Below are 10,019 nucleotides of genomic sequence, written 5' to 3' on the forward strand. Positions count from 1 at the left end.
TTCTGGATAGAGCCTCCTAGAGGACAGTTATGCTAGGCTCCTGTATGCAAGCACAACAGAGGATCTTTAATAAGGTCAGAAGTTGGTGTTTGCCCATGGGATGGGCTTGGAGCTGGGCAGGTTTTTGATTGGCCTTTCCTTCAGTCTCTACTCCATCCCTGAATTTCTTGTAGATGGGATAAATTTTGCATCAAATTTTTGTGGGTGAGTTAGTGTCCTTATCCTGCCACTTGGAGTCCTGCCTGGCTACAGGGGTGGGTCTTTTCAGGCTCCATGTTCCCATTGTTAGGATTCTTGGCTAAGGCCACCCACATTGATTTCTGGGATCCTGCACTATTCTGATCTCGGAGACTTCTTAGAGATCCAAAAACCTCTCACACACTATCATCTGGACAGCTGCAGATTCCCATTATTTCTCTTTGCCCTCTGGGCCTCTCACCTGTCTCTCCCTGCATCTAATCCTGCCTCCCCAACCCCTTCCCCTCCCCTCTCCTATACACTTCTCTCCCTCCCTCTGCCTCCTATGACTATTTTGTTCCCCCTTCTAAGTGTGATTCAAGTATTCTTGTTTGGGTATTTTTGGTAGGTTAACCATGTTCCTATAGGCTACTAAACATCTACATATCCAATAGGATCATTTTATTTTATGTGTTTAGAAAATGAAGGGCACAAATTTGAGTGGGCAGGTAAGAGTGGATGAGCATTATAGAAGTTGGGAGAGAGTGGTGACGATGATCAAATTACATGATATGAAATTCTCCAAGAACATCTAAAAATTCCAACACTCATAACAAAAATCAGTATGGTAGTTGATATGGGTGTACCTTCAGAACATGTTAAAATCATTTCACAGTGTGTTATTTTTATACTGCGTTGACACTGGCCCGTTATTTATTCTTAGCACAACATCCAACACTTTCCATTCCAACCAAGATGTTTTCAGCTTTAGTTTTGTGACTTTTATTTGATTATTTAATGTCAAAATATGTAACAAACCTGAAAATAAAACCAAGTTAGATAATAGTGACATATTTGTATTTATTGCAGACTATAAGCTTACATATGATTAAGCACATCTTATGAGGAAAATATAAAGCTTGTCTTAATATGCTATATTGTCTAAGGAAGTAAAAAATGGTTACTCAAATTAATAACAGAATAAATTCTTATGTGCACAAGATGGTGGAAAATACAACAGTAGCTTGTACTATTTTGTTAATTTATTATATTATCTTTCATTTACTTATTGATTGATTGATTGGTTGATTGATTGCTTCTTTGGTCTTAATCTTTCACCATTTATGTTGCAGCAAAGAAGTATTAATCCAGCAAAGATCTGCATTGTTGTGTCTACTATATTTCAGTTGTATTTAGCACTATTTTGGTGTCTAACATTTGAATCTTGGAAGAGGAAAATGATGCTTTTCATTACTATTTTGAAGTACCTTTTGAAAACACAATACTCCTGTCCATAGTCCTGACTTTGCTTTCTTCCTGTTGATTCTGTTTCCAGTTACTAATTTACATATGTCAAATCTAGGACGCTTAATCCAATCCCCTACCCTGAGTGCTTCTTGTGCTTAGTGATTTGATTTGGCATTTTAGAGTCTGACCTCTATCTTGTAATAATCCATCTTGATATGGTGACTCAAGAAGGATCTGGAAGGACAAAAAAGTGCCTTAGACCTGTCACAGAATTTATATGCATATAGTTCATGTTTGTGGTATTCATGACAAGCCTGTTGGAAAGCTAAGAATTCTTTCTGAAGAGAAAGAAATGAGACTATAAAAGTCCATTATTAAAAGAAAGGTCATTTTTCATTCATCTTCACTTCATATGAGAGGACAATAAATGTGCATGCAACGATATGATCAGACTGTTACAGGTATTGGTGGAACCAGTTATGGCATTTTTTTACCATACTCTATGCAGTCTCCTTTTATTAATACTTAGTGAAATATTTACAATAATTTAGGCAATATAGGGAAAATGGATGCTCTGAAATCATAGATGATGATTACAAATGAACGTATTCTCCAATAATTGTAATGATTGTAGTGCTAAGATTATGTTCATAATATTATGGCAGAAATTAAATATCTGTGGAAGATTCAGAGGAAGAAATGACAAACCTATAGTAGAGAATGAATACATTTGAGAACGCTGCAACACAACAATTTCATCTAACTTTACAAATAGGGTTTATCTCATTTTTCTCAGAGACATTTTATGAAAAGGGGAAAGTTCTGAGGGACAGAACTGAAAGCACATCCAACTTGAGAAAGAAAAGTGTTGCTTTATATTATTTTTAATGTTGTTTTATGGCCTAGGGAAATGGCATACTGAATAAAGACTTGTCTCATAATATGAAAACATGAGATTGGATCCCCGACAGTCATATAAAAAGTCAGCCATGACTGCAGAGAACTGTAATCCCAGCCCAGGCAAGAAGATATAAGACAATACTTAGGGCTGATTATCCAGCTAAGTTAGCAGAATTTATAAAATTCATGCTCTGTGAAAGACCCTGTCCCCAAAAAACATTGTACAGAGAGATTGAGGAAAGCATAAGTTATCAACTTCAGGCCTACACACATGCACACCCACACCCACACCCACACACCCCCACACAAACCTACAGATGTACACACATATATACATACACACAAAAACATATAAACACACAGACACACACATGAAAACACACACAGACACACACAACACACACAGAGACACATATGAAATACATACACATAATATGCAGAAACACAGGTGCAAATATTTTTGCTTTGAATAAAATAGAAGGAAAATTATGCCACCTAGTAACATTGTATAATTTCCTTTTGGTGCTTTATTTGCTTTTAGTCATGGATTCAATGGTATGTTTCTGAATTGCAATTAATAAGACAGCACAAAATCTGATTTAGATTTTAAATGTCTCAAAGTATGACATAATATTTAGTACATCATGATGTAAGAAAACAAAACATATTCAAACGGACAGTGAAATGAGTGCAATATTAGTTGCTTAAAAATTGAGGTTTTTGAAAAAAAATAAAAACCGGTATGCTGTTAGCAAACCTTCTTCTTTCTCTCTGTTTCTCTAGACCCAATCCTTCAGTCTTGTGTTGATTCCTGCAACAAATTGCCAGCTGCACTTCCCCTCAAATTGTCTATATATTCCAGGCTTCAATATCAACAGGCTTTGCCTGTGATCACATCAGCTGAGCAAGCCAGTAAAACACACAGCCAATGCACTCCACAAAAATCTACAGAAGAAACAGAAACTAAGGAACAAGACACCCAACAAACACAAAACCAGAAATAAGCATCTATAATCACCTCAAGTCCAGATGCCTAAATGCATAAGAACATGATCAGTAACATCCAGGGAATATAGAGCTGCTAGAACCAAGCTATCCCACCACAGCATATACTAAATATTCCAACATACATGAAACACAGGAAAAAGACCTTAAAAACACCTCTATGATGATGACGATGGAGCTCTTTAAAAGGCATCGAACCACAACTAATCAGAAAAGATGGGGAAGAACATGGCATACTTATCAAAGGAAATGTCCACAAAGTTGGCATTTCTATTCTTAGCATCTATGTCCCAAAGACAAGAGCACCTATGTCTGTAAAAGAAAGAATTCTACAGCTTAAAGCACATATTGACCCTCACATACTGACAGTAGGAGACTTCAATACCCTATTCATACCAAGGGGCAGGTAATCCAGACAAAAACCAAACAAAGACCTGCCTTAATGGCTTGGGCTATGGAAGCTACTCAGGTAACCCAGTTCTTTTAATGTAGGCAGAACATATTCCTGTGGTGAACAAATACATGATGGGAACTAGGGAAAGATGTATGCTGCAGAAAAACATAGAAATGGAGAAGGGAATCAAAATTGGACTCATATTAGTGACCTGCACTGCCACCTAAGGCCATAGAGATGTCCAGATGTGTACTGCCACCAAGAATTATGGATGAAGCAGAGGTCTTTCAGCAGCCAGGATCTGTATTGATGTCTGTGTTACCACCAAGGCCATGCATATGTCCGTGGTCTTGGCTGCTATCTGAATCCATGTTGATGTCCTTGGGCTGTGCTGCCACTGGAGACTACACTACTAATCTAAATGGCCCATGTTTGTCACCTGATGCCATGATAATGTCCAGTCTCTGTATCACCAAAGGCTATATATAGGAGTGTGTGTCTACTGCAGCCAGGGGCAGTAGTCATGGTCTGAGTTATCACCAAGAATGACGAGGAAGCTCATGATACATCCTCTCACTGATTGAAATGATTAAGTAAGCTACTTTTGATAGTAATAATTGTAGGACCATAGTTGAGAAAGAGGGATATGGGGAGGCTTCTGTGACAACCCCTGTTCCTATCCCTCGAAAGTGCAATTTCTAAAGAGGAAGCTCTCAAAGAAAACTCTCTAAGTGTGATAAGGATGCTGAAGTTAGTTCTCCACAATTCATGGCTTCTGACTGGGTGTCCGGGTGGGGAAGACTCAATTTTCTTTAAGGAGCAAGTATCTGAGAGTTTGACCTGACTGTGCTCCAGTGAATATGGAGATAACACAAAATGAACTCTTTTTGCTTAGTAGAGAATAATCAATAACAGTTTTAAAATCTATGGATATGTACTTTAGTAAACCTGTCTCCAAGAAGAAACTTTTGTTTCCAGTAGGATTAGTGTTCCACATACCGAAACAGCTTCAGGTTGTAGCAGAGGTAATAGTATGCCATCTCCAAAATGAGACCATTTTTTTGTCTCTGATTTACTCTAACATTCTTTCATAGGCCTGTCCTACTGGAAGCATAGCATAAATGCTCTGATCATGAGGACCTGACCCCCCATGACAGAGTATACTTCATGGTGAAACCTCATGTACCACCTTAAATTCAGAGAGTAGAGGTTGGCAAGTAGATTGCCAGCAAATATTATACAATATCTTGAAATCAAACTGTGGTCCAAACTGATCACACACTGCAGGCCCAAGAGCTCCAGGGGTAACAAATGCACTTTATGTGCAGGCAGGTGGTAGCAGCTATAAGCAATAACAAGGACAGAGTTGCTTTAGGAAGTACAGTGCTTCCTCTTCAGGAATCACGAGTCATTTTACACGGCTAAAAAGTTCTGTTTGTTGTTAGTTTTTAAAAGAGAAAGTGTATTAGACATTGTAAAATCATTTCATGACTCGAGATTATTTGATGTTTGATTCTCCTTAGTTTATTTAGCAATTCTTTTATTATGGGGAACTATACTGCCTGATTTTTTTAATGTTTGAATAAATTATTAGGATATATTCAGTGGTTCAGATGTTGCATTTGGTTTTCTAAAATTCTCTCTCTCTCTCTCCCTCTTGGTCTCTTCTGTGTGTGAGTATTTGGTATGTTGGTGTATGTATAGTTGTGCATATTCCAGAAAAGGATATCAAGTGGCGTGTTTCACTCTTTTCCTTAATTCATTAAATCTGAAGCTCTCTCTAAAACTAGAGGTCAGTTTTCTCAGCTAGAATGGTAGCCAGCAAAATCCAATGTTCCGTCTGCTGTCTCCAGCTCAAACTGAAACCATCTGTACATGTGAGAAGATACCCATTTTTTCCAATACTTTGTTTTGTTGTTCTGATTTTGTATTACAGGATTCTATTTACTCTCCAGGGTTAGTTGAAGACTCCATTTTCTAGAATGGAGTGTGGAAAATTTATTCATTTTTCAATTTTTGCTAGACTTCTCCTGGGAAGCTAGAATTTTTTAGTTGTCTAGTTCTTTATTTACTTTTATATTAATCAAACTATAATCTTTCTAGATCTTATTTTACTCGTGTTATTTATTTAGTGTTTTTTCAGTACTAAACAAGGACATGATTTGACTGTCCTCACTGTCTCTATAGTTTTTTATTGTTTCATATGATCTTCACTTCTGTCGATTTCCCTACAAATTAAATACACATAAAAATTTATTTCTAATCCATAAATATTATACAGAAAACATGCTGTGGCGGTAAGAACCTTTTTCATTCCATCAAAAGGATCAAGTCATCAAACAGGATCTCTAGTGGTGTTAAAACTTGATCACATGTATTCTGGAATATATAGTTTTAATTCTCTGTTTCTATGATTCATTCTCCAGCAGTGAGTTATGACATGCAGCTCACACATTTGAGTGCTATAGATTAAAGCTGTGCCTCCTGGTGAGAGAATATCAATCAACTCATGAATTTAAGAAAATTTAGCTTTTAACCTATCTATAACTCATTGTATTTAGTAGATCAAGGGAGAATCCTGCCCCAGTGTGGGGTCTAGGACTCCATTCTTTTGATCCTTGTAAGGAGTCTTTATTGGCATTGTGTCATTTACTCACACTGAGATTGACCACCTTCTGACTCCATGCAGTTCTCTGGCCCTTGGATGATGTTAAGCTTTATCCTTTGGTAGTTCGCTCCTTGAACTTCAGTCTCCTTATGCCTAACCCTGAAATCCCAGCTGTACTGCCACCCACAGAAAGAAACAACTCTCCCCAGTCTTCTGTGGATGGTATTTCCTCCCTCCCAAAGTCACTATCTTGCAATGACTTGTGTTGGGTATCGCCTGTGCTAGTGTTTCGTACATTATTGTTTGCATCAGGGTGAGTAATTATTGTCCCTCTCAAAGTATCTTTTCCAAAAGCAGAAACCTTGGCTCATTTAATTTTTTTTAAATTGTTGTCTTAACATGGATCAAAGAGCCAGGATGATTTGGCTATGCCTGTCCCTGTCCAGTCTGCCCACTGTGCTCTAAAGGCTTATGAATGGACAGCTGAATTTCAATCTAGACATTTTTCTCTTGCCTTGTTTATAAGGTGAATCATAACCAGTATACATGTCTGGGCTTATTGTGTATTGAAGAGCATCAGTGTTTCTGCTTCTTAGCCAGTGCCATGTCATGCATCCCACTTGACATTTGTGCTACCTTCCCTGGCTACTTGAATATGGCCATTACTCTTCAGTCTCAAAGTCTGGTACCTCATTACGTCTTCAAACTATTTTCTAATAAACCTGGATGGCTTACATCTTTCATGAGCAATTATGCCCTTATCTTTTGCATTTCTTCAAGTGGAATAGCTTCACATATCTTGTATGATAATTTTACCAGTGGCATTTTTCTTGGAATTTTCCCTATTATGACATTACTGTTTTCAATATATATGGGATTCAATTTTTAATATACCTATATTGACTCTTTATTCTCTACTCTGTTCTTTATTACCCATCAAGCCATGCTATATCATTAATAAGCATTCAACCATCTTTTATTTATATTTAAATATCAGTCTTAAAGGATCATCTTTTTTTAACCAATAAAAAAACTTGACTATGAGTTTTCATTCTCATAAATACTCTGTCTTCAGAAATTATACAAAATTGAATACATAACATTTTCCCTGAAGTAAGTTATTTTAAATGACAATAATACTGTAAGTATAACCATAGAGTTTTCCTGGAGGTACAAACAATTTAAGAGCTTACCACAGAAATCTAAGTTGAAATGCCAAGAGAGAGCACCAAGAAAAAGTTATCTTCAAAGCTAAGAGGGTACTCAAATGTCCAAAGCTTCTTAGAATTCATATTTCTTTTTTTCCTAGAAAATGAAAACAGTTGATTTACATTTCACTTAATGGCTAGTGGTAATCACAAAATTTCCTCAAAATGGCCACATGTTCCCTAGACAAGAAAGCAGATTAAAATTTATTATCCGCAAATTATTACAGCAGCTGTAATGTCAATTTCCTTAAGGCCAGTTAAAGAAACTGTAATCTTAGCCATCATATGATTACACAGAACAATCAAATCAGACCTGTCATCAGCATTTAGAAAACCCAGCCTAGGCAAAGAAGTAGGTGTGAGACACATGCATGGTCTTACTTTAGCGACTGTTTAGCATTTCCTTATTATCACAGAGTCAGAACAGGGAGAATATCCATGTTGTGTTTCTTTTTAAAATGCTCTGCTGAGCAGTTAGCTTGTCCTGTCTGTGTTGGAATAATGAATGCAATTCAGCTCGGTGCTCATAACAAGCATATATGTGCAAGCTTTACACAAATAATACAATGCAAAGTAAGTTTTTGTTTTATAAGAATAATTTGAACTACCAAGGTATTAAATGTACAAATATCCATAGAAATCTTACACTTACACATTTTTTTACAGTTTGCTATTCAGCCTCATTTTAACAAGATGCAAATTGTAATTATTGATGGCCATGCTTTATCACAATCCTTGTAATCTTTATATTATCTGCATTTAATATCTATATTATGATTTAATTATCATTGATACTTTGGTTTATATCAGTATAAGGTATTATGTAAGTTACAAGCACACATGCTCATTTGAGAATTATTTGTTTATAGTCAGACCCATTTCTTAGTTAAGCATTTTGCTGTCCAGTTTCCCATCAATACTGGTATTTGCCATGGGAGTGTAAGGATAGTGTACCATTTGGAGCCATCATAATGTCTACGATATAAACATGACAGAAACATGTTAAAATTCTTCCCATTAATGAGAGTAATCACAAACAATTCCATTTCAATATTTTTATATATTAATCCAATCAATTAGCAGAGCACTTTGTTTCTTTCATTGACTACTATACTAGACAACTAAGATAAAGGGCAAAATAATAATTTAATCAAGATTTCTGATATTTTGGATAATATTACACCAATTTTGTCTTCATAGGGCACATGCTTACTATGTAAAAAAAATTCTAAACATTTGGGTCAACATAAGTAGTCATATTTTAAATACATCATAAACTTTTTAATATAATTTTCTGTAATATCTGTTCTTATGCATTTTATTACTAACTAGATACTTTAAGAAGAAAAACAACAATAAAGGAAGGAAAGGAAACTTTAGGTTGAAGTTCAGCTTCTCATATTTAGAAATTGAGTCTCTTTAGGGATTCATTTTGATTTATTCTTTCACAAAACATTTTCTAGTTTATATTGAATGAAGAACACTCCCTAGCTGATATTTGAAGATAATGAAATCTTCAAAGCTTCTGATATACATACGAGATGACTGAACAAACATTTCGTACATAATTTCAGATTATTTTTATGGTGATATAGAGGAAAGGTGACAATTCTGTTCTCTCATGATCCCGAAGTCAACCAATTACTAAATAGTGTACACTAACCACCTGTTGTACCAAACAGAGGTATCTCTGGCTTGAGGACCAAAATGCATCTCCCTGTTAAACCTCTACTCTCTAAGAGTATCAAATGGCTCTGGAAGAGTGGGAGATAGCTAATAAGTGGTGTCCTAGCATGCCTTGGCTCATGCCTAAGGAAATCAATTAACTGCAGTGCAGTGATTAACAACACCATGGGCACTGTTCCCAGCATCAATAATTTCCATTTTCACCACGGCAGGAATATCATAAAAGAAATACAATTTGTTATCTTGCAGTTAAAATTAGTGTTTTTGCCACCTCTTGGCAGCTTCAAAGACATTGTAAATCGTTGAGGGTCACAGCTTATGCTGGCTAGGTGAATATTACACTTTTGATTTTCAGCGAGGACATATTATTTTAACATTTGTACTAAAAATACAGTGTTCACTTCTCTTCAGGTGAAATAAAAAAATCATAATGGAAGTTTCTGTTTGTTAGAGGAATCAGTGTGCCTTGATTCTATAAACAGAAGGAGCAAGAACTGTTGCCTTCTTTCTTTTTCTGGTTACTTTGTTGCCACTGCATATGTCCAGCACACTAGGCATTAAAGTATCTTTTTAGAAAAATGTGAAGAAAAAAAAAGAAAAAAGAATGAAAGACAGACAGACATCTGCAAGCTACCTTTTTGAAAGCAAATTCTACAATAAAATACTTACGAAAAATCTTTTCCTACGTATCCCCGAGTAACCTAGAAAGCAAATGGATTGCCTCATACACCACAACATCTGTATACAAAGGGTATTTAGGGCTATGACGCTATCCTGATCAGATGTACCACTG

At 36.1% G+C, this 10,019-nt stretch overlaps 1 non-coding gene across 1 annotated transcript; it reads right to left on the reverse strand.

Moving 5' to 3' along the window:
• Positions 1-7,851: 7,851 nt before the first annotated feature.
• Positions 7,852-7,982, reverse strand: LOC114617140. Its single transcript, XR_003710744.1, has one exon. It is a non-coding gene; the product is annotated as a small nucleolar RNA SNORA72 (small nucleolar RNA).
• Between the last annotated feature and the right edge of the window lie 2,037 nt (positions 7,983-10,019).

This window comes from Grammomys surdaster, unplaced genomic scaffold, assembly GCF_004785775.1.
Source record: "Grammomys surdaster isolate TR1022 unplaced genomic scaffold, NIH_TR_1.0 134, whole genome shotgun sequence".
NCBI classification, from domain to species: domain Eukaryota; kingdom Metazoa; phylum Chordata; class Mammalia; order Rodentia; family Muridae; genus Grammomys; species Grammomys surdaster.